We start from the raw sequence: 24,449 nt of genomic DNA on the forward strand, positions 1-24,449 counted from the left end.
TTTAGATTTTCAAGTTTTCTATTTGATTGGGGGGTTTTAATTTGCTTTTTTCTGAGCTTTTTAAGTTGCAAGCCCAATTCATTGATCTTCTCTTTGTCTATTTTATTTAAGAAAGTCTCTATAGATATAAATTTCCCCCTTATTACTGCTTTGGCTGCATCCCAAACATTTTATTGTTGTCTCATTGTCATCATTCTCTTGGTTGAAATTATTAATTGTGTCTATGCTTTGCTGTTTCACCCATCATTCTTTAGGATGAGATTGTTTAGTTTTCAATTACTTTTTCATCCATTTACTCTTAGCTTTTTGTTGAATGTAGTTTTTATTGCATTGTGATCTGAAAAGAATGCATTTACTATTTCTGTCTTTCTCCATTTAATTTCAAGGTCTTTATGTCCTAATATATGGTCAATTTTTGTATAGGTTCCATGTACTGCTGAGAAGAAAATGTATCCCTTTCTGTCTTGATTCAGTTTTTTTCCAAAGATCTATCATACCTAACCTTTCTAATATTCTATTTACCTCTTTAAATTCTTATTTATTTGTTTTGTACTTTGATTTATCTAATTCTGAGAGTGCAAGGTTGAGATCTCCCACTATTACAGTTTTGCAGTCTATTTCTTCTTGCAACTCTCAATTTCTCCTTTAGGAAGTTAGATGTTATACCACTTGGTGCATATATGTTTAGTATTGATATTGCTTCATTGTGTATGCTACCCTTTAGCAAGATATAGTTTCCTTCCTTATCTCTTTTAATTAGATTAATTTTTGCTTTTGCTTGATCTGAGATAAGGATGGCTACCCCTGTTTTTTTTTTTTTTTTGTTTTTGTTTTTTTTTTTTTTTTACATCACCTGAAGCATAATAGATTCTGCTCCATCCAGCCTTTTACCCATACTTTCAAGTATCTTCCTGCTTTAAATATGTTTCCTGTAAATAGCATATTGTAGGGTTCTGGCTTTTGATCCAGTCTGCTATCTGCTTTTGCTTTATGGAAGTGTTAATCCCATTCACATTAAGGTTAAAATTACTAATTCTTTCTTTCCTGCCATCTTATTATCCCCAGCTTATGTTTTTCTTTTTTTTTTTTTTTAACCTCCCTTACACCCTTCATCAGTATTAAACATATGGGCACTATTTGCCTTATGCAGCTCTCCCACTTTAGAATCCCTCTCACCCCCTTTGTGTCCCTTCTCCTTTCTTATAACTTTACCTTACTACTCTTTTCCTTTTCCCTTTTCTCTCCAACTTTTTAATGAGGTGAGAAAAGTTTCTCTGTAAGCCAAATATGTCAATTATTTTCTCTTTGGGCCAAATCTGATAAGGTTCACACAATGCTCCTCCTCCTCCCTAAATTCCTTCAGATATTATAGTTGTTGTTGTTGTTGTTTTTTGCCTCTTCTTGGAATATAGTTTCCCTCTTTTTATCTCCCCCTTTCCTTTTTTTTGATATTATCCCCTTTTCCATTTTTTATATTATATCAGTAAAAATCAATTTATACATGCACTCTTTTTCATGTCCATAACAGAAATATAGTTCTCAAGAGTTCTTTTTACCTTTTTCTGCTTTTCTTGAGTCCTGTAGGTGGAGTTCATTTTTTGTTTTTGTATTTATTTGTTTAGCTCTTGTTTTTTTCATTAGAAACAAATGGAATTCACCTCTTTTATTAAATGTCCATCTTTTTCCATGGAAGAAAATGCTCAGCTTAGCTGGGTAGGTTATTCTTGGCTGCATTCCAAGTTCTTTTTCCTTTTGGAATATCATATTCCAGGCCCTTCCATCCTTTAATGTGGAAGCAACTAGATCCTGAATGATCCTTATTGTGGCTCCTACATATTTGAATTTATTTTCTGGCTGCTTGTAATATTTTTTCCTTAGCCTGATAGCTATGAGATTTTGTCACAATATCCCTTGGAGTTTTTATTTTAGGGTCTCTTTCAGAAGGTGTTCGATGAATTCTTTCAATGCCTATTTTACCTTCTGATGTTGTTAGACCTGGGCAGTTCTCTGTGATGAGTTCCTGTAAAATAGTATCTAGGCTCTTCATCATAATATTCAGAAAGTCCAATAATCCTCAGATTATCTCTCCTAGAACTATTTTCTAGATCTGTTGTTTTTCCAAGTAGATATTTAACATATTTTCCTGTTTTTTTCATTTTTTTTTTTTTTTTGGTTTTGCTGACTGATTCTTGATGTCTCACCAAATCATTCATTTCTATTTGTTCAGTTCTGATTTTTTAATGAGTTATATTCTTCATTAACTTTTTTACTTCTTTTTGTATATGTCCAATTGAGGTTTTAAATGAGTTTTTTTGCTCTATGGAATTTATTTTTTTTCATTTTGCTTTTTTTTTTTTTACTAAGTTATTTTCTTTTTCCAATTCACAAATCCTACTTTCCTGGGAGTTCTTTATCTTTAACAAATTCTGTTTCCCTTGGAGTTCTTTACCATTTCCAATTCACATTTCAGAAGGTTGTTTTCTTTTTCCACTTTATCAAATTTTTCTTTTAGTGAATTATATGCCTTTTCTGTACTCTTGCACAGTTTTTCTTCCTTTTCCCCATTTTTCTTCTAGTTCTCTTTTAAAATCTTTTATAATTTCTTCTAGGAGAGCCTTGTGTGATGGGTATCAGATTACATACCCCTTTGGTATTTGTTTGGAGACTGTCTGCTATTAGTCTCCTCAGGGTTGAAAATCTGCTCTCTTTCTGTATAGACACTACCTATGGTTAGAGTTCTCTTGGCTTTTTTACTCATTTTTTAAAAAGTCCTTTTTGTCTACCTTCAAGACAAGGAGGTTACCAGCTTCCTCTGCAGAATAAGTATAGATATATGAACAGTAGCTGTCCTGCAAACCTGCTGCAAAAAACAGCCAAACTGAGGAAGTGCACTGGGAAGAGCCCCACAGCAGAAGTGTCTCTGCCCCTGGGGAGTGTGGCTGTACTGTGGAAGTTCTATTGTCCCAGACAGATTCCTCCCCCTTCTCACCTGCTGTGCAAATTTATGTCTGCCCCAGGGAAAGCCCCGCTATGCAGAATCCAGATGTTCAGCTGTGCTGTGATCTGTGCTGAGTCACTTCAGTTGCTGGGTGGGTGTAGTCAGATCCTGTTAAATTCTGACATTTTTGGAACACACTCTACCTTTGTTGTTTGTGTAAGTTCTCTGCTGATCTACTGCTTTGCAACTAAAGCAGAGCAGCCAACCTGTGGTAGAGTCCTCCCTGCAAATTTTCCACCCACAGAGACCACTCTTGCCGCAATCTGCACAGTATGCTAGCCTCTATGTTCTGCCTCCCTGTCTGGCTGGCCTGCTCCTACCCAGCCCATCAGGACAAACCTTTTCTGGTTATCTTCCAGATTATCTTTGTTTGTTATTTTGTTGTATTCTCAATATTCATGGATTTTACCAGTCAAGCACTATTTCTGAGGCTGAATTTGGTAATTAGTAGTGAGTGTAGAAGAGGAGCTTAGAATGATATGTATATCTTCTCCACCTTATTGACTCTTTTATCTATTCATTCTTTTCTTGAAGAGAATCAATGACATCATAAGGGTGATGTCCTGAGTTGTGCATGAATTGAATTTGTGTGGCTGAGTTGCATAAAACTATTCTTCATTCTCTTCTACAGAATCCCTGAAATCCAAAGGCAAGAGACAAGACAAAAATACAGATTGAAGAGGTAACAAAAAGAGAGAGAGAAAGAGAGGGAGAGAGAGCGCAGCTCCTGACCCTCCAAGAGCTTACATTGTAATGATCAAAACAAATAGGTAAAAAAGTAGGTACATACATATGAATGTATATACATATAGATATATGAAAGCATGTATCTATATGTATATACACACACATATACATGTGTTTGCATGTGTGTATAATTAGTTAGCACCTAGGGATATGGTTAGAATGTTAGAACTTTGAGATGAAGATTAACTTCATATTTGTATATGAATCTCTGGTGCTAAACATATGGCATATACTATATATTAAATAAATGTATTTTAATTTATTCATCCATTCCACTGCATGCAATGGATAAAATACTGGAACTAATAACAAGAAAACCTGAGTTCAAATCTTACCTCAATTTCAAAGTAGCTTTCTGAACCTGCATAAGTTATTTGAGTCATTTGTGTCTCAGTTTCCTCATCTGTAAATGGTTGATAATCATAGCAATGACCTTTGGATTGTTATGAGGAACAATTGATATAATATTAATAAAGTGCTTAGCTGAGTTCTTGGAATATAGTAGATGATTATTAAATAAATGTTGGTCCCCTTTGAATTTATTAAAAAGTTGGTCAAAATATAGTCTCAATCACACAGTTAGTGGAAAGATAGTTATGATACTAGGGGAAGTATTGCAAAGTTTCCAGAATTGTAGATGAAATCCAATGGTTAAGAATTAATTAGCATGAAGGATTAGTGATATACACTGCAAGTCATAACTTTTTTTACCTATGAACTGTATTCAAATTTTGTCTCATTCATTTATTACATGTGTAACCTCAGATTAAAAAAAAAAAACCTTTATTGGCTTCAGTTTCCTCAACAATAAAATGAAAGACTTATGAAAATGATTTCAAAGGTCTCATCCATTTTTAAATCTGTCTTGTGATTCTATGACCTTGCTATTGGTCTGATCACTCAATTTCAAGTATATAATTGAGTTTAATGATTGTCTAAAGTAATCTTTAATGATTATCTCATTTACATTTTACTTCTAAAAATATTTAAATATAAGTGGAAAGATGTTCTTTATTATAATTTAATTTAATTCAAATAAAATTTAAAAGTAAAGACTGTAGCCTACCTTCAGTGGGCAAGACAAGTCAACATGTTCTTCTCATTTATATAAACTAAGGAAATGAAATAAACATCTCCAGTCATCCTAATTTATCTTTGACTGAAAATTTTGAATTCTTGATTCCTCTACCCCCAACTATGCTCCAACATAAACTCTTTGTATTTTATTTGGTCCCTTTTTTTTTTTCTTTGCAGCCTATGGCATTATTATTAGCATTCTCTGGGAATGGAAGTGATGATGTATACTTAAAAACCTGCAATACAAAGAGAACATAATTCTGATTTTGGGACTGACAATATCAGGGATGCAGGGAAGATTTCAGTGAGAGCCCTGAGCAATGAAAATGAGGCAGCTATTGAGAAAGCCATATTGTATGAGCCTCTGGGAATAGACTGTGTAGACTAATTCTGCCAAAAGTATCACTTTCTGATTCCTTTTTCAATCTCAAATGTTGTAGCTTTTCTAATAAATGTGCTTTCTATTATTTGTTGACTTTGCCTTGGATAGAATTGAGTTCATGTATTTATCTTGTCCAAACCAATACAGATTCCTTCCTCTTCTCGTACTATATCCCTTCTTTATATGACAATCACTGAACTTTGTGATTGTTTTTTTCAAACTTGTTTTATTCATTTTTGGTCCCCTAAAGGAAAAAAATATATGAGAAAAGCTATGATAGGTTTAATCCAACATAAGTAATGTGTATCAAATACTCAAAGTTGTCAATTACTGGATAATCTATGCCATCATTTTCCCATCTACATGAAATGAGTGTGTTTGATGAACTGTTCTAAACATAGTCAACCAGACTTCATCAATGTCTTAGCTAATATGGAATGTTTCATGAATTTGTGTGTCATCTTTGCCCAGTGTTCATGCTAATCTTATCTGTGTCATTCCAAATTTTAGAATATGTGCTGCTGGAGCTATTCAATAGAATTTGTTTGGATATAGCAGTGAGGAACAATCTCAAGTTTACTTCCCATCCTTCCTAGCATGTACAGCTTGGTCATTACCCTCACATCACATCATTTCTGTGTTGACCCAATGGTGTTTGTCAAGAAAAGACACAACTCAGAGTTGGAATATTCTTCAATGTCCTGAAAAAGAATATTTTATAAACATACCTGAAAAGTGACTGTTCAGTAGTATTTCCCCCTTGCATGATTTTTCCACCTTTGGGCCTGTTCTGCTGAAAACTGGTTCTCTGGAACATTTAATATTCACTTTACTCTTACCTCAACTTATTCTCTGGTGCCCTACGTTCAGCAACTTTTTACCCTCCTCCTTCAACCATACTTTCCAGTTTTTCTTTATGTGTCATCCTCATGTACTAACATTTAAGCTTTTTGAAAGTCAAAATTATTGTTTTCTTCTATTTACATGACTAGAAGTTCATATAGTTCTTGGCACATACTCAGCAATTTATACATAATTATCCCATCTGTCTTGTCTGTGTTTCTGGTGGCCCATTTCCCTCTCAATCTATTCTATATTTGAATATTCCTGTTTGTTAGAAAATGTGCATGCATCCCATTTTCCCAAGTCTGAAAATTATAAAGAACTTCTACTCACTCTTTGTTCTGATGTCTTAGGTCAAGCAGAATCAGTGTATTGTTTGTTTATTTTTCTTACTGTTTATCTTGATATTGAGCTTATGATATTAAAAAGATAATTAATGCTTGAGTGAAGATAAGATAGAAGGCAAAAAAAATGGCTACAAGAAGCAGCTCAGGTTTTTTTCCAAAATTCATATAAAAAGGATTCTCCATCTGACAAAGGACAAAGTTCAAGTATTACTTATTGGCACTAAGTCAGTTACCTAGTTTGAAAGAACTGGGAATTGCCAAGACAACAGTGCTTAATGAAGATTTATTCTCCCTGCATCCATATATGAGTGGGAGGCAGTGGGTTCCACATACCCAGATAGCAGCTGGCAAGTGCCATATGTATTGGTACAATTCTGTAGGAATGTGAATACCTGTCCCCTTCCTTGAGTACTTGTTCTAAGCTATCAGCAGATGGATGAGTATGAATTTGAAGAGGTCAAATATTTAACTTCACTGAATGAGCTGTGCAAGTTCTTAAAGTCCCAACAATCTTCAAAATGAAATGATTAAAAAAAAATGACATTGTGAAGAAAACAACGGATTCAATTAGGAAACCTGGGTTCACATTTCAATTAGTCTATTTATTGTGGGCATCATGAAGAGACAGGATGTTGTCATATATTAGGGTTGGTTGAAGGAACTGGGGATGTTTAATTTATAGAAATGTTAATTTGGAGTGAACATAGTGTGTACCTTCAAGAATTTGATATGCTGTCATGCAAAAGGAATATGGTCACCAGAACAGAATTAGGAACAATGCAAGTAAGCTTCAAAGAGACTTTTTGTTTGCTAATGGTGGTGGTGGGGGAATAATAAATAAATTAAACAGCCTCTAAAGTATTTTCCAACTTGAAAATATGATGATTTTGTAATACCATATTAATCTTGAACAATTGGATTAATATTTGGGGCATATGTTCCTTGGTTTGAGGGAGGAACGATTAGAGGAAGAATTCTCTATTTGACAAGAAATATTAGGGAAACTGGAAAGGCTCTACATACACCAAAATATTTGTACTGATTATGCTTTTAATGGCAAAGAACTGACAAAAATATAGATATCTGTTAATTATGTAAAGGTTAACCAAATTGTGGAAAATTAATGTAGTTGCCTATTATTATACAAATACAAATTACTAGTTATGAAAATTACTTTTAAAAAGCTGTGTCTTGCCCTTTTAATTCAATCTTATTTTGTCTAAACATGAAAAAACAAACCTTTTTGGAATACCTCTTACAAAAATCAAAGAAAAAAATACTTTTTTTACCCTGAGAAGATAAACAAATTTTAATAAATATATTTTTTAAACTATGGACATGTTTTATTTCCACTGATCTATTTTTTCATTCATGTGTCTTTTCTCAAATATCATCATATTCTTTTAAGTTTGTTAAGCGATGCTGAAACTCTCTATTGAATCTTGTGCTCTTTATAAAATCCAGTAGTGTGTTATATATCTGCTGTCTAAAGCAAAGTCTAACTGACATCAGATATTCATCAACAAGTTGGCTGCAGGGGGCTGAATTTTTAAACTGAAGTGTTTTTGAGGACAGCTACTCTATTAAGATAGAGTGGGGCAACCAATTCATCAATTATTGCTATATGCACACACCATGGAAATCACAGGAAGATATATGATGTATTTTCTTTATTCCATATGTACAATACATGTACTTGGGTGAAAATATATGCATGTGTGTAAATGCATATTCACATATGCATATGTATATGCATATCTGTAAGTATGTATATTTTATTTATTTTTCTATGCATATATAAGTGGGTGTATATATACATGGGCATGTATATAGAGACAGAATGAATATCAGTTTCTGTTTCTCTGTCTACTTTTGTTTCTCTCTCACTCTCCTTTCCTCTCTCTTTCTGTTTTTCTACCTCTCTCTTTCCATATGTAGCATATATAAAACAAGAGTTTGATGTTTGTTTTTTATTCTTGAAGGGAACCAATGACATCAGAAGGGTAATGACTTGACTTGCAATTGAACTGGATTTAGGTGAAGCTAAGCTGTACAGAAATTTCTGTCTCACTCTTTCAGAGTCTTCTGAGTTCAGTGACAAGAAATAGATCACAACTGGTGATGGCTCTGGATACAGTGCGGGATCTTGGTCTTTTTAAGCTTCTGTCTTTCTCAGGTCTCAGTTTGTCTGAGATGAGGTCGATTCAGTAATTAAAAGGTACATAAGAACTGAAGCTTAATAAAAGAATAAATTGGGCAAGGGAAGACCCTTAAAGTTTCTAATCAGAATAGAAACCATTGCTATTTACATATGCTCTAGGTCATCAAAACTCAAACAAGGAGCAAGTCAGGTTTGTAACAGAGCTTATTATCGACCAATCAGTGAAAGCCAGAGTGATTTGGGTTAATGGCATAGTCAAGTATATCTATTTGAATCATAATTCAAGAGATTATAATTGAAAAAAAATCTACCTCCCTCCCCCCAAAAAACAAACAAAACTAACAAACAAACAAAAAAGATACCTCATGAAATATTAGGTCAAAATTTATCTCTTAAGACAGATCACCCACATGTAAGGCTTTGAATAAAATAGGTGAGAGATCATCATTTCCCAATTTCACTTAAATTTAATCATAGTAATACATGGCATAATAAATGGGAAATAGACTTTCCTTTCCTAGAAGCTCTTGACCTTTTATCTAAATATTATGGGAATAAAGCTTATTTTACATTTTACAGTTCCATAGCAATGCACAGATCAGAATTCTCCCTTGCTGGCATGGGACTGCAGGAAGAATTTTAAAGCTTTAATTATTAAACTTAACATATTCCCACTGCCATTTAAATGGCTTCCCCATTTGGCAAAACAGCCCCATTTCTAGTGATAAACGTAAGTGCAGAATTAGTGTGTGGTCATTTGTTCCTCATTAGATTAGTCAGTAATGTTTGTCCTTTAAACTAAATGCCACATAATTACTACTGCCATTTAATGAAGTCATGTTAGTGAATATGTAAGTTATCCAATTAATATGCATTGTAATAAAAAACCACCAGGGGTTCTGGGAAAGGCATTCCATTCCATTATCTGACTCAACCCATGGGGGTTTAATAGACAGCCACTGTGCTAGGCTACCCAGTGACCCTGCCTGGAATCCCTGAATTATTTATTGAAATGGAGCTGAATTAGTGTAAATGACTGTGGAGTTCCATCAATGAAGACCAGAGTAGCAAAATTTTCTTCAGTGTAATCAGATTTTCTCCCCTAACTCAAGACCAGTCAGCTTTACAAACTAATGATTAAGGTTTAAGTAGCCAAAGATTCTGTCAGTTCTGGGAAAATACCCATGATTTGACATTAACATTTAATTTTTCATCAGGTACAGTTATTTATCACCTGGTATTGACAAACTGTACAGTATATATTTGAATCTCATCGTTCTCATCATCCAAAGACATACAGAGTTTAAATATAACAGTGCTTCTATTTTACATTTGAGGAAGCTAAGGATAAGAGAACCAAGTCATAGAATTATGGGGAGGAAACAGAAGATAAAAGGATATGGAAGGAGAAGAGACAGAAAGAGAGGATAAGGAGAAGGGGAAAAATGAAGAGAAGAGGGGATAAAAAAGAAATAGGAAGAGAAAAGAAAGGAAAGAAGAAGGAAAGGAAAGGGGGAAGGGGGAGAGGAGAGGAAGGAGGTTTGGATTACTTCAGGATTGCCTAGACATTATGGGGACTTGCAATCTCCTTAATACTCCCAAAAGGTTTTGATCTAAGATAAAATCTGATTATTTTATACCTTGTCTGAGCCTGTAAGTTCTTAACCTAGCTTTGGGTCTATACTGGCTGACTTCTGAACTTGCTCTTTTGTTTCATTTACTATCCAAGGTCTTTTCAGCTTGTATTTTGATCCCTCTTGCATTCTGCACTGGATCTATTATATTACCCACTGTGTAGTGGGTAATAAAGCTTTCATAAGTCACTTGTTTCCTATTATAATGTCCCAGTATAGATCTGAGATCACCTTGCATGCTGATATTTAGCCTCTCCCTGGTTGTGGGAGTGCTCCACAAGGTGATGCTCTTTCCCATTTTTGTCATTAGTGTCAACAGAAATCTCTGTCTACCTATTCTACCTATCAGACAAAGGATACTCTGTAACATTTTCTGGATTTCTCCTTCAGGGTTTGGTCTAATTCAGTCTATAAATCTGTTTGGAGGAGTTGTAGATGGTAGTTTCACTGCATAGCTTTCTTCAACTCTGCAGTCTTAACTGCATCTCCAGTGCTCTGAAATCTCAAAGACTTTTTCTCATGAATTGCTACTTAGCCAAAATTTTTTTCCCTGCTATAAATCTCTGATTTTTTTAAACCAAAATACAGGATTTTACAAAGATCCATACTAAATTTTATATGATAATCTTTAGTCTACACTTTCAAGTGTGGATTTCTGGATCCTGAAATTGTCATCCAGTGAATTAATTTCCAAGATGTCACATGTTATCTGAAAGTTTTATTTGTATGCCAGCTTTGCTTTTATCAAAGTCATTCATAAAAATGCTGAACATCTCTAGCTCCTTGGCAGAAGGTTTATATGTTAAAATTGTTCAGAAGTGTTGGAATAAAAAGAACATTTTTCATTAGGGAAAACAAATATTCACAGAATATATCTGATAAAGGTCTGGAGGGCATGAAGAATTGATATACTTATATAAGATCAAGAGTCATTCTCAATAGAGAATGGTCAGAGGATGTGAACAGTCAGTTTTAAAAGAAAAAAATGTAAAATATTAAGAGAAATGCAAATTAATAGAAATTGGGAGATTTTTACCTGAGAGGAATCATAATAGCAAAGCAAACATATTATTAAAATATAAGGTAATTAATGAAGGGGCTTTGAGAAGACAGGCATAGTAACCTACTGCTATGAATTGGTTCACCAGTATGGAGAACAATTGTAGCTATACTAAAAAGATAAAAATAAATCACAAATCAATTTATTATATGATATAATGAATATAATTCAAGGATATCAAAGAAAGAGAGAAAGACAAATTATGAAGAAAAAAAGAAAGGAAGGAAGGAAGGAAAGAAAATAAGAAAGAGAATAAGAAATAAAGAAGGAAAGAAGGAAGGAAGGAAAGAAAGAAAGAAAGAAAGAAAGAAAGAAAGAAAGAAAGAAAGAAAGAAAGAAAGAAAGAAAGAAAGAAAGAAAGAAAGAAAGAAAAAAAGAAAGAAAGAAAGAAAGAAAGAGGGAGGAAAAAAGGAGGAAGAAAGAAAGGAAGAAAAAAAAACAGGGAGGAAGAGAAGAGAGGAAGAAAGGAAGGAGGAATGTTAAGCACCATGCCTAAGTGAAGAGGCAGGTCAATTCTCCAATTGCCTTCACACCTGTGAATCATAACATCTGAAGGAGTTGCAAAGCAGCCTTTACTGATACAGGTGTTGCTTGTGGACTGGAAAATAAATTGGAGGCATAGGGAAGAGAAGAGAGGTCAAACAATGCACTGCCTCTCAGTCTCCTTGTATCATCATCATCCTCTCAGATGAAGAGATCCATTCTACAGATCTGAATTAGACCTCCAGCAGCCCTTGGCAGGTGGGTCCCGTATTGCAACAGAGGAAGGAAGGAAAACATGGGGGGAGAGGAAAAGGGAGGGAAGAAGGAAGGGAAAGCCACATACTTACTATGTGACTTTAGGCAAATTCTCTTAACCCAGTTTACCCCATTTTCTTTATCTGTGAAATAATCTGGAGCAAGAAAGGGCAAACCATTGCAGTATCTGTCAAGAAAAATCCAAATGGAGTCAAGAAGAGTCAAACACAATTAATTGACTAATCAATAAACAAGAATGAAGTAATCAGAATCAAGGGTATAATCATATTATTACAAAAATTAATGAGAAATGAAAAAACAAAGGAAAACACTGAAATTCAGCATTATCTGAGTCAATATTATGACCAATTTTGAATTCGGTGAACTAAAGGTGATATTTCTTTTTTCTCTGTAGAGAATTAGAATCAGAGATGTCAGATATACCCTGCATCACTCCAAATCCTGGGCAAAACAGATTAAAATATAATTAAGAAGAATTTAATTAGATAAATAAAAATATAATAGTACATAGATCATGTTAATATGTGATTTTCAAAGTCAATATATGATCCATAGGGGTTATTATTATGGTTTCATGGCCCTGTTTCTATTTGAGCTTGTCAACACTGGGATAGACTATAATTACTATCAGCACATATTATTACAGTTAGTCAATATGGTGATTTGTTTTATACATTTTTTTATTAGAAGTGAGTGTGTTGATTCTGAAATCTATTTAAAAAAGGGAAATGTGGCTGATGTCATGAGGATGTGGAAAAGTCCTTAAAATGCAACAAGACAACAGTTATTTTAATTTTTTTTTCCTTTCCCATAGCTTTTATCATAAAATTTCTGGTACAGTAGAACCTCAGGGAATCTTTGTCTTATGGATAGATGGAAGAATTAAAAAATAAATGAATAAGTGGCTAAATTAAGAACTTTTGATTTGTTTTTGTCCTTATATATGATTCTATCAATATAGAAAGTTCCCAGTATAGTACCTCTCCATACTGCAAATTTGTTGTTCTTCGGTCATTTTCAATAACTTCCAAATCTTTTTTACTTTATCTAGGGATTTTTTTTATGATGTTCCTGGAATGCTTTGCTATTTCTTACAGATGAGGAAACTGAGGCAGACAGAGTTAAGTAACTTGTATGACTACCTTTACAGATGAGGAAACTGAGACAGAGTTAAATAACTTGTCTACAATGACACAGTGTCTGAGGCCAGATTTGTATTAAGGAAAATGGATCTTCCTGACTCCAAGCCCAGCATTCAATCATACCATCTAGATAATAGGTATTGTAATTTGGCAATTCAAATATATCTTTTTATTTTAGGAAATTATTGGAGGCACTAAGAGGTTAAATGAACTTCCTATTGTTTTCTTTTTGCATGTTTTATCAAATAAAGTTAATATGTATTATAAGTGGTAAAAATAACTCTTGAGAATTGTATTTCTGTTGTGGATATACAAAAAGAATACATGTATAATTTGATTGTACTGATATAACATAAAAAAGGGAAGTAGATATGGAACAGGGATGATGGCAGAATAAGGTGGGAAGGAGGGATAAAAAGAGGGAAACCACATCCCACAAAGAGGCAAAGGAAACTTATCATAACTGAGGGAATTTAGAGAGGGGGAGGAACATTGTGTGAATCTTACTATCATCAGAGTTGGCTCAAAGAAAAAAATAATTGACATTTGTATTAGAGAAAATTCTCTCTCGCCTCATTTAAAACGGGGGAGAGGAAAAGGGAAAAGAAAAAGAGTAATAAGGGAAGGAAGGGGAAAAGATTCAAAGGGGGGGGAGGGAGGGATTATAAAGAGGGTAAGCATCGTGATACAAGAGGGGTACATAAGTTTAAAAGGGGGAAAGAGGGTTGGGGGAGGCAAGAATAAGTAAAGCACAATCTGGGGTTATTAGGATGGCAGGAAATACAGATTTAGTAATTCTAACCGTAAATGTGAATGGGATGAACTCCCCCATAAAGAGGAGGCAGATAGCAGACTGGATCAAAAGTCAGAACCCTACAATATGTTGTTTACAAGAAACACATTTAAAGCAGGGGGATACATATAGAGTAAAGGTAAAAGGCTGGAGCAAAATCTATTATGCTTCAGGTGAAGTCAAAAAAGCAGGGGTAGCCATCCTTATCTCAGATCAAGCAAAAGTAAAAATTGATCTAATTAAAAGAGATAAGGAAGGAAACTACATCCTGCTAAAGGGTAGCATAAACAACGAAGCAATATCAATATTAAACATATATGCACCAAGTGGTATGGCACTCAGCTTCCTAAAGGAGAAGTTAAGAGAGTTGCAAGAAGAAATAGACAACAAAACTGTAATAGTAGGAGATCTCAACCTTGCACTCTCAGAATTAGACAAATCAAACCACAAAACAAATAAGAAAGAAATTAAAGAAGTAAATAGAATATTAGAAAAATTAGGTATGTTGGATCTTTGGAGAAAATTGAATGGAGATAGAAGGGAATATACTTTCTTCTCAGCAGTTCATGGAACCTATTCAAAAATTGACCATATATTAGGACATAAAGACCTCAAAATTAAATGCAAGAAAGCAGAAATAGTAAATGCTTTCTTTTCAGATCATGATGCAATAAAAACTACATTCAACAAAAAGTTAGGGGGAAATAGACCAAAAAGTAATTGGAAACTAAACAATCTCATCTTAAAGAATGATTGGGTGAAGCAGCAAATTATAGATACAATTAATAATTTCACTCAAGATAATGACAATGATGAGACATCATACCAAAATTTGTGGGATGCAGCCAAAGCGGTAATAAGAGGGAATTTTATATCCTTAGAGGCTTACTTGAATAAAACAGAGAAAGAAAAGATTAATGAATTGGGCTTGCAACTAAAAAAACTAAAAAAAGACCAAATTAAAAACCCCCAATCAAATACTAAATTGGAAATTCTAAAATTAAAAGGAGAAATTAAAAATATTGAAAGTAAAAAAACTATTGAACTAATTAATAAAACTAAGAGTTGGTTCTATGAAAAAGCCAATAAAATAGATAAGCCTTTGGTAAATCTGATTAGAAAAAGGAGGGAGGAAAATGAAATTAGTAGTCTTAAAAATGAAAAGGGAGAACTTTCCACCAATGAAGAGGAAATTAGAGAAATAATAAGGAGTTATTTTGCTCAACTTTATGCCAATAAATTTGATAACCTAAGTGAAATGGATGACTACCTCCAAAAATATAGACTTCCCAGACTAACAGAGGAGGAAGTAAATTGCTTGAATAGTCCCATTTCAGAAAAAGAAATAGAACAGGCAATTAAACAACTCCCTAAGAAAAAATCCCCAGGACCAGATGGATTTACATGTGAATTTTACCAAACATTTAAAGAACAATTGGCCCCAATGCTATATAAATTATTTGATAAAATAGGGAATGAAGGAGTCCTACCAAATTCCTTCTATGACACAGACATGGTACTGATACCTAAACCAGGTAGGCTGAAAACAGAGAAAGAAAATTATAGACCAATCTCCCTAATGAATATTGATGCTAAAATCTTAAATAAGATATTAGCAAAAAGACTACAGAAAATCATCTCCAAGATAATACACTATGATCAAGTAGGATTTATACCAGGAATGCAGGGCTGGTTCAATATTAGGAAAACTATCAATATAATTGGCCATGTTAATAACCAAATTAACAAAAACCATATGATCATCTCAATAGATGCAGAAAAAGCATTTGATAAAATCCAACATCCATTCCTATTAAAAACACTTGAGAGTATAGGAATAAATGGACTTTTCCTTAAAATAATCAGCAGCATCTATTTAAAACCATCAGTAAGCATCATATGTAATGGAGACAAACTGCAACCATTCCCAATAAGATCTGGAGTGAAACAAGGTTGCCCACTATCACCGTTACTATTTAATATTGTATTAGAAACGCTAGCTATAGCAATAAGAGCTGAGAAAGAGATTAAAGGAATAAGAATAGGCAATGAGGAAGCCAAATTATCACTCTTTGCCGATGACATGATGGTATACTTAGAGAACCCCAGAGATTCTGCTAAAAAGTTATTAGAAATAATCCACAACTTTAGCAAAGTTGCTGGTTATAAAATAAACCCACATAAGTCATCAGCATTCTTATATATCACTAACAAAATCCAACAGTCAGAGTTACAAAGAGAAATTCCATTTAAAGTAACTACTGATAATATAAAATATTTAGGAATCTATCTGCCAAGGGAAAATCAGAAACTTTATGAGCAAAATTACAGACCACTTTTCACACAAATTAAGTCTGATCTAACCAATTGGAAAAATATTAAATGCTCTTGGATAGGGCGAGCAAATATAATAAAGATGACAATATTACCTAAACTAATCTATTTATTTAGCGCTATACCAATCAGACTCCCAAAAAACTATTTTAATGACCTAGAAAAAATAACAACAAAGTTCATATGGAAAAACAAAAGGTCAAGAATTTCAAGGGAATTAATGAAAAAAAAATCAAATGATGGTGGCTTAGCTGTACCAGATCTAAAATTATATTATAGAGCAGCAGTTACCAAAACTATTTGGTATTGGCTAAGGAATAGATTAGTTGATCAGTGGAATAGATTAGGTTCAAGGGATAAAACAGTCAACAAATATAGCAACCTAGTCTTTGACAAACCCAAAGATCCCAGCTTTTGGGATAAGAACTTACTGTTTGATAAAAATTGCTGGGAAAATTGGAAACTAATATGGCAGAAACTAGGCATTGATCCATACTTAACGCCGTACACCAAGATAAGGTCAAAATGGGTTCATGACCTAGGCATAAAGAATGAAATTATTAATAAATTAGAGGAACATAGGATAGTTTACCTCTCAGACCTGTGGAAGGGGAAGGTCTTTATGACCAAAGCAGAACTAGAGATCATTACTGATCACAAAATAGAAAATTTCGATTATACCAAACTGAAAAGTTTTTGTACAAACAAAACTAATGCAGACAAGATTAGAAGGGAAGCAATAAACTGGGAAAATATTTTTACAGTCAAAGGTTCTGATAAAGGCCTCATTTCCAAAATATATAGAGAATTAACTCTAATTTATAAAAAATCAAGCCATTCTCCAATTGAAAAATGGTCAAAGGATATGAACAGACAATTCTCAGATGAAGAAATTGAAACTATTTCTAGTCATATGAAAAGATGCTCCAAGTCATTATTAATCAGAGAAATGCAAATTAAGACAACTCTAAGATACCACTACACACCTGTCAGATTGGCTAAGATGACAGGAAAAAATAATGATGATTGTTGGAGGGGATGTGGGAAAACTGGGACATTGATTCATTGTTGGTGGAGGTGTGAATGAATCCAACCATTTTGGAGAGTAGTTTGGAACTATGCTCAAAAAGTTATCAAACTGTGCATACCCTTTGATCCAGCAGTGTTACTACTGGGCTTGTATCCCAAAGAGATTATAAAGAAGGGAAAGGGAACTGTATGTGCATGAATGTTTGTGGCAACCCTTTTTGTAGTGGCTAGAAACTAGAAACTGAATGGATGTCCATCAGTTGGAGAATGGCTGAATAAATTGTGGTATATGAATATTATGGAATATTACTCTTCTGTAAGAAATGACCAACAGAATGATTTCAGAAAGGCCTGGAGAGACTTACACGAACTGATGCTGAGTGAAGTGAGCAGGACCAAGAGATCATTATATACTTCAACAACAATACTATATGATGTCCACTTCTGATGGACCTGGCCATCCTTAGCAATGACATCAACCAAATCATTTCCAATGGAGCAGTAATGAACTGAACCAACTATGCCCAGAGAAAGAACTTTGGGAGATAACTAAAAACCATTACATTGAATTCCCAATCCCTATATTTATGCCCACCTGCATTTTTGATTTCCTTCACAAGCTAATTGTACAATATTTCAGAGTCTGATTCTTTTTATACAGCAAAATAATGTTTTAGTCATATATACTTATTGTGTATCTAATTTATATTTTAATGTCTTTAACATCTATTGGTCATCCTGCCATCTAGGGGAGGGGGTGGGGGGTAAGAGGTGAAAAATTGGAACAAGAACTGTATAGTTATCCATGCATATAACCTGTAAATAAAAGGCTATTAAATAAAAAAATATGTATTATAAGTTAGACTTGTAACATATCTCCCTTTATGGCCAATCCTCTATTACAAAATAGTGTCATTTTTTTGATAGTTGATTATATATTTTTAACTAGCATATAATAAACATTCTGGGTGGCTCATGAATGTCAACACAAATCCAGGGTAGTTTGGAATATCAAAAGTTTCATATAGGGAAAAGTGAAAATCTCCTTTATCTGCCAATTATATTGCCAAGGGAAAAGATTAAAGGAACACTGAGTTTGGAACTGGATCCCTAGTCACAACATTAGGATCAGGGAGAAGGAGGGGGCACTTGCCAATTATGGCCAATATTTAATCTATGTTTTCTGTATTCCCTCATCTAAAAATTTAGATAAAATTCAAGTGACTTAAATAGTCAAAGCCTTGATGATAGTCTCATTTGTCTAAGAGGGGAACTGGCATGGCTTGGAGGCCTGGCACAATTGGATACAACAAAACACAGGGCAGGAGTAGGCAAAGAAAATGAAGCAAGAAAGTCTTATTTCAGTTGGGAGTAATCACCCAGCAGTGGGGTGAATTATTCATTTATTTGAAGAACTCTAATTTTCATCTAATTATCATCACTAGTGTGGGTCACAAATTCTTCTCACATTCTGCACAATTTTTAACTGTAAAATTCCAGAAATACTCACTGAGAAAATATGTATATATTAAATGTGCACATATTTATATATAAATATCTATTTGGCTATCAATTTTAGTGAATATACATTTACATGTAAATATGTAAATATGTAACTTATGTAAATATAAGTAAAGCAAATGTATGTGTGTTTGAGTTTATACACATATACAAAAATAAAAAGTTAGGAGATTTCTCTACCCATTTTTAGTGATGAATTAGAGTATGTGTTATGTGGAGAGACAGAGGAAACCTTTGGAAAATATTCCCTAGTCTGTAGTAGAGGGTTCAAGTTAAGTATATATCCTCTGGCTATTTCTTTCAAATCCTTTCAAGCTTTCCCTTATCCACACATGCAACTGTCATACAGATTGTCTTTTTTAATCTTCTCCCGACCTGTTGAAGAGATATACTTCTTCACATAAATTCTCTTAAATATCCTTGATATTCCTGACCATGTTAAAATATTTGCATATCAGAAAATTGGTGCCTATTTTAATATGCTTCCTGATTAAATGAGGGGGAAAAAAAGACTTGGTATTTAATTTTGATGGAAATATACCTCATTTTGTTAGAATATGATCAGTATGTGGAAAATTAATATAGACACAATGGAAAAAGTAAGCAAAATTAACATTGTTCTACAAATTTCCCCAAAAAGATGGTTTTACATTTTAACCAATGGACAGGGAGGGAAATATTCATTTTTCCCTTTAAAATATCTTAATCTCAAATTCAAAATATCCTGAATTTCAACACAAAGTGATATTGAGTTAGAATTATGTTATGTTTGCATGTTTTACCAAACTGGAAAACAAATCCCAGATACTTGAAACTTTTTAATCCTCTCATTATCCCTCAAAAATTAACTTGTATTTGACTGTCATATGTATTTATGTTTATTTGATTTATATTTATGTCATGCACATTAATATTTTCAATCCTTTTATCATCCATCAAAATATGTTCTTTTTGTGATAAGGGATTGTTTCATTCTTTGCCTTGGTGTCCTTACAACAGTGTAGCATGCTTGGCAAATAGTAGAAAATTGCTAAGTAATTGCTGGTTATAGATTGGTTGATTATTCAAGCCAAAAAGAACCCCACGTCCTTACAAACATGGTTATGCACACATGTATGCAGACACACACACACAGAGACAGACACAGACACACATGCAGACTCAGGCAGATGCGCAGACACGCAGATGCAGAGACAGAGACACAGACAGAGACACACAGACACATGCAGATACACATATGCAGACACGAAGACACACACACACACACACACACACACACACACCCCAAATCACAGATTTCAATTGGAAAGGACCTTAGAGGCCATATAGTAACAGTTGCCTCATATTGAGGTAAGGCTTGAGGAAAACAATTGACATATAGGTCACATATAACATGTAATAGTGGCAAATTGGCTTCTATTTCAGTTTCTGATACTCAGAAATGAATGTTCTTTCATCTGTTTTAAATAGTTTTCGCTCTAGTTAACTTCTGAACCCTGTTTTACCTCTCCTAATCCTCCTTTTAAGAGTTCACTGTAGTTTGAAAAGATTTACTGGTGAAATATCTAGAATTGGCAAGAACTTTTGCATTTTCACACACACACACACACACACACACACACACAAACACATATGATGCTGCTCGGGAGCATTTAGTTGATAAAATACAGAAATTCTACTTCCAAATTCATTTAGTGGGGATTTAACATGCATGACACTTTAGCACAGTTCTATATTTTAAAACGAGAAACTTAAAAGTTGTTCAGTTATGAATGATGTCTCATGTATTTAACTAAAACATTGTAGCTACAGAATATATATAAATATGTGTGTGCATAAAATATATATGAATATATATGTGCATTCACACATTTAACTATGGAATCCAGAACTGTTTACTGGGAAAATATATGAATACAATATTTGCACATATGTATACATAAATATCTTTCTTTTTATCTGGTTATCAATTTTAGTGCATATACATTTACATGTAAAGATAAGTAAAACAAATGTATATATAACACACACACACACACACATAAACAAAAAGTTAGGAGATTGCACCCATTTTTAGCAATGATTTAGAGTTTCTGTCAAGTGGAGAGGCAGAAGAAACCTTTGGAAAAGATTCCTTAGTCTGTTTGTAGTGAAGGGTTCAACTTAAGTATATATCCTCTGGCTACTCCTTTCAAATCCTTTCAAGTTTCCCCTTATCCCACACAAGCAACTATCACGCAAATTATGTTTTTAATCTTCTCATATGGATATATGTATATATACACACATTTTCTCTATTTTCCCTACAGACAGGTGAATATGTTATAGAGATAAATATACATATACACGTGCATATATTGTACAAACACTCATATATGTGTGTGTGTGTATATATATATATATATACACATATAGATACACATATGCATATATACAGATACATACAGAGACAAAACAAAGAGCCATAATTTTTAGTCATAAGTATAGATGGAAATCTGACAAGTAGTTAATACAAATGACTACATTAACATGTAACAACCAATATGTCAATATATTTTTAAAAGGATGGAATATTTATTATATGTGTGTGTCTATCTGTGGGTGCCTTTATGGATAGAAAGATAGATAGACATAGATGTAGGTATACATATAGATATATGAATATATATAAACTCCAATTACTCCTTTTTCTGGTAATCTAGTTATTTAGCATATAGTTCATCCTACTATTGCCATATTTACAAAACCACCCACAACATCAGTTACTTTGGGTTTATCTAAGATAAATTTAAAATTAAGTGGGGAATCCAAAGACATCACAGAGGAAAATGATTATATACATATATACAAACACCAATTTTTTTCTGGCACCAAATAATTGGGAACTGAGGGAGTGCTCATGAACTGAGAAATGGTTGAACAAGTTATATATGAATATCATGGAATATTATGTGTTGCACAAAATGAAATAGATGGTTTCAACAAAATCAAGTAAATCTATATGAGTTGATACAGAATAAAGAGAGCAGAAATACAAAAATGTATACAATAATAACACTGTACAAACTTTGAAAAGCTTGGAAACTCTGATACAAAATAACCAAACATGATTCCAGAAGATTTGTAATGAAACATAGAGAGGTGATGGCTTCAGTGTAGATTGAGGCATATTTTTCCCCCAGATATGGGCAATGTAGCAACCAGTTTTGACTCTGTTTTTGTAATGGGTGTTTTGTTTGCCTTTTTCACTGGAAATAAGGGGAGATTCAAGGGAGATAAGTTGGCTCTTGATTGGAAAAAAATAATTAAAAAATAAGTGGGGAGGGAAGGAGGGAGGAAGGAAGAGAAAGAAGGAGGAAGGAAAGGAGAGAGGGAGGGAGAAAGGAGAAAAGGTAGGAAGAGAGAGAGTACAAGAGAAATATATAGGGAGGGAGAAAAAGAAAGAGTGCTTTTGTGGATTCCATTTTGTGTCTTTTTATCTTCCAGATCTAATTTTCAACATTGAAAAAGAAATGCTTGTTTTAATAAATATGCCCTTCATTTTCTAAGTGCCCCACATTCTTAATCATCACTTTTTAATAATTTAGTGAAGAATCAAACTCAATTTTATTGGCCTTTGTTTATGGTGAAGAATCAAACTCAATTTTATTGGCCTTTGTTTATGGTGAAGAATTCCCTCTGGGGCTACTCCTAAGCTCCCACTCATTTTATTGAATCTAATCCCTGGAGGTAGATGACCACTTCTTAGCTTGATAGCTCTGAAGTCCAGGAAGTCACTTTGTAATGCAATTCATAATGGAATACCACCGGTATTTTCCCCAAAAATGTCTAGTTAGCACTACCTGACCTGTTATAACTTCTGTACTTTCATTTATATGTATTGTGATTTAGAATAGATAACTGATCACATATATCTCTAAAGTTCATTGTTTGGTGAATATAATATCAAATGAGTTCTTGATTTACCTGGGAATAGCTTGAGGATCAGAGTAGGAGGAAGAGTAGTATATTGGAAGCAATGTATTTCAACTGTTCCCTATTTATTACCTTCTGTAACTCTTTCATACTTTGTTAATGTGCAAATGCATTAGCAATTAACACAAATTTGGATCATTTGGTTAATAACTTAATTTCCTTTATCAAGCCCATTAAAGATACCTAACCCAATGATTCTAAGGTTTCATATTGGAATTAGAAGACTCATTTTATGACTTCAAATGTGGCCTCAGATGCTTACTGGCTGTGTGACCCTGGCCAAATCACTTAATACTGTTTGTCTCTGTTCCTCATCTACAAAATGAGTTGGTGAAAAAAATCCAATATCCTTGCCAAGAAAACCACAAGTCACATTGGCCTGAGTTGGACATGACTACAAATTGGTGAACAATAACACCATATTTTGCTGTACTTTCTTTTTTTTAATAGGATTCTTATTACTATAGTCTTCCCTAGTAGATCTATTTTGTATAAAATCTCATCATAATTCTCTACTTTCTTGACAATCATTTTGCTTCTATTCAATTTGTTACTATCACAAATTACACACTATAAGCTGATAAACATGTGAATAATCAGAATACAGCACCCAATTCTTTATTCTCAAGAACTTCAATTATAAGCATTGAACTACCAAATGACACTTGAAATTTTGAAGTGATATTCATTTTAATATCTTTTTACCCATCCACCTCCATTTTAAATCCACTTGCTACACTAAAAATGTGTGCACTGCTGAGGATAAATATATATTTTCACAAGAGATCTGAGATTTGGAACTTCAGCTGTCATGCAAAATATATTTCTACAAAGGGAATGGATTTTGGGGAAAATCTAAATCCTTTCTGAGGAACTGCATTTTGTCACATGCAATGACTTATTCTGTCAAGAAAATAGATTCTATGAAGTACCGTAAGCCCCTTTGGCAAGAAAATTCATTTAGTCAAAAACTTTAATCTATCCTAGTGACAAAATTCTCTCTTTAGTTTACTGTTTAAAAATTGGGTTTTCTAACATTCATACTCTTTTGCAAAGAATGGAATATGGTTGACCCTTCTCTTTATATTGATCTCATATTATATAAAGAATAGTTACTAGATATTGATAGTGGCAGATTAGAAATGGATTAGTAGACATCTTTTTTCCCCAAAAAGATAGAATTTTTTTGATACTTTAAAAATTTTAGTTTGATATACAATGAGTTCTGAAGAAAGTCATTACTTTTAGAGATGTAACATATATCTATAATACAAATTGAGAATAAGAACAAACTATTGCTGCTTTATGTAACTTGTTAAGAATACATCATTAGAAAATGCAAATTAAAACAATTCTCAGATGCCACTTCACACCTATAAGATTGACTGATAGGATGAAAAAGAAAACTGACAACTCTTGGAGGGGTTGTTGGAAAATTAAAATACTAATCTACCATAGGTGAAGTTGCATAATGATTTTACTGTTCTAGAGAACATTTGGAACTACTATGTACAAAGGGTAAAAAAGTGTATTCTTTTTGACATACTAGGTCATTACTAAGTTTGTATTTCAAAGAAATAAAAAAAAAAGAATGGACTATGTGTATAAAATACTTATACCACCTCTGTAAGTGGTGGAAAAGAATTG

The 24,449-nt window shown here is 33.4% G+C and overlaps 1 non-coding gene across 1 annotated transcript; it reads right to left on the reverse strand.

The window, feature by feature from the left end:
* Positions 1-5,630: 5,630 nt before the first annotated feature.
* On the reverse strand, positions 5,631-5,734 carry LOC111718736. Its single transcript, XR_002769225.1, has one exon. It is a non-coding gene; the product is annotated as a U6 spliceosomal RNA (small nuclear RNA).
* Positions 5,735-24,449: the final 18,715 nt, after the last annotated feature.

This window comes from Sarcophilus harrisii, chromosome 2, assembly GCF_902635505.1.
Source record: "Sarcophilus harrisii chromosome 2, mSarHar1.11, whole genome shotgun sequence".
Lineage (NCBI taxonomy): Eukaryota > Metazoa > Chordata > Mammalia > Dasyuromorphia > Dasyuridae > Sarcophilus > Sarcophilus harrisii.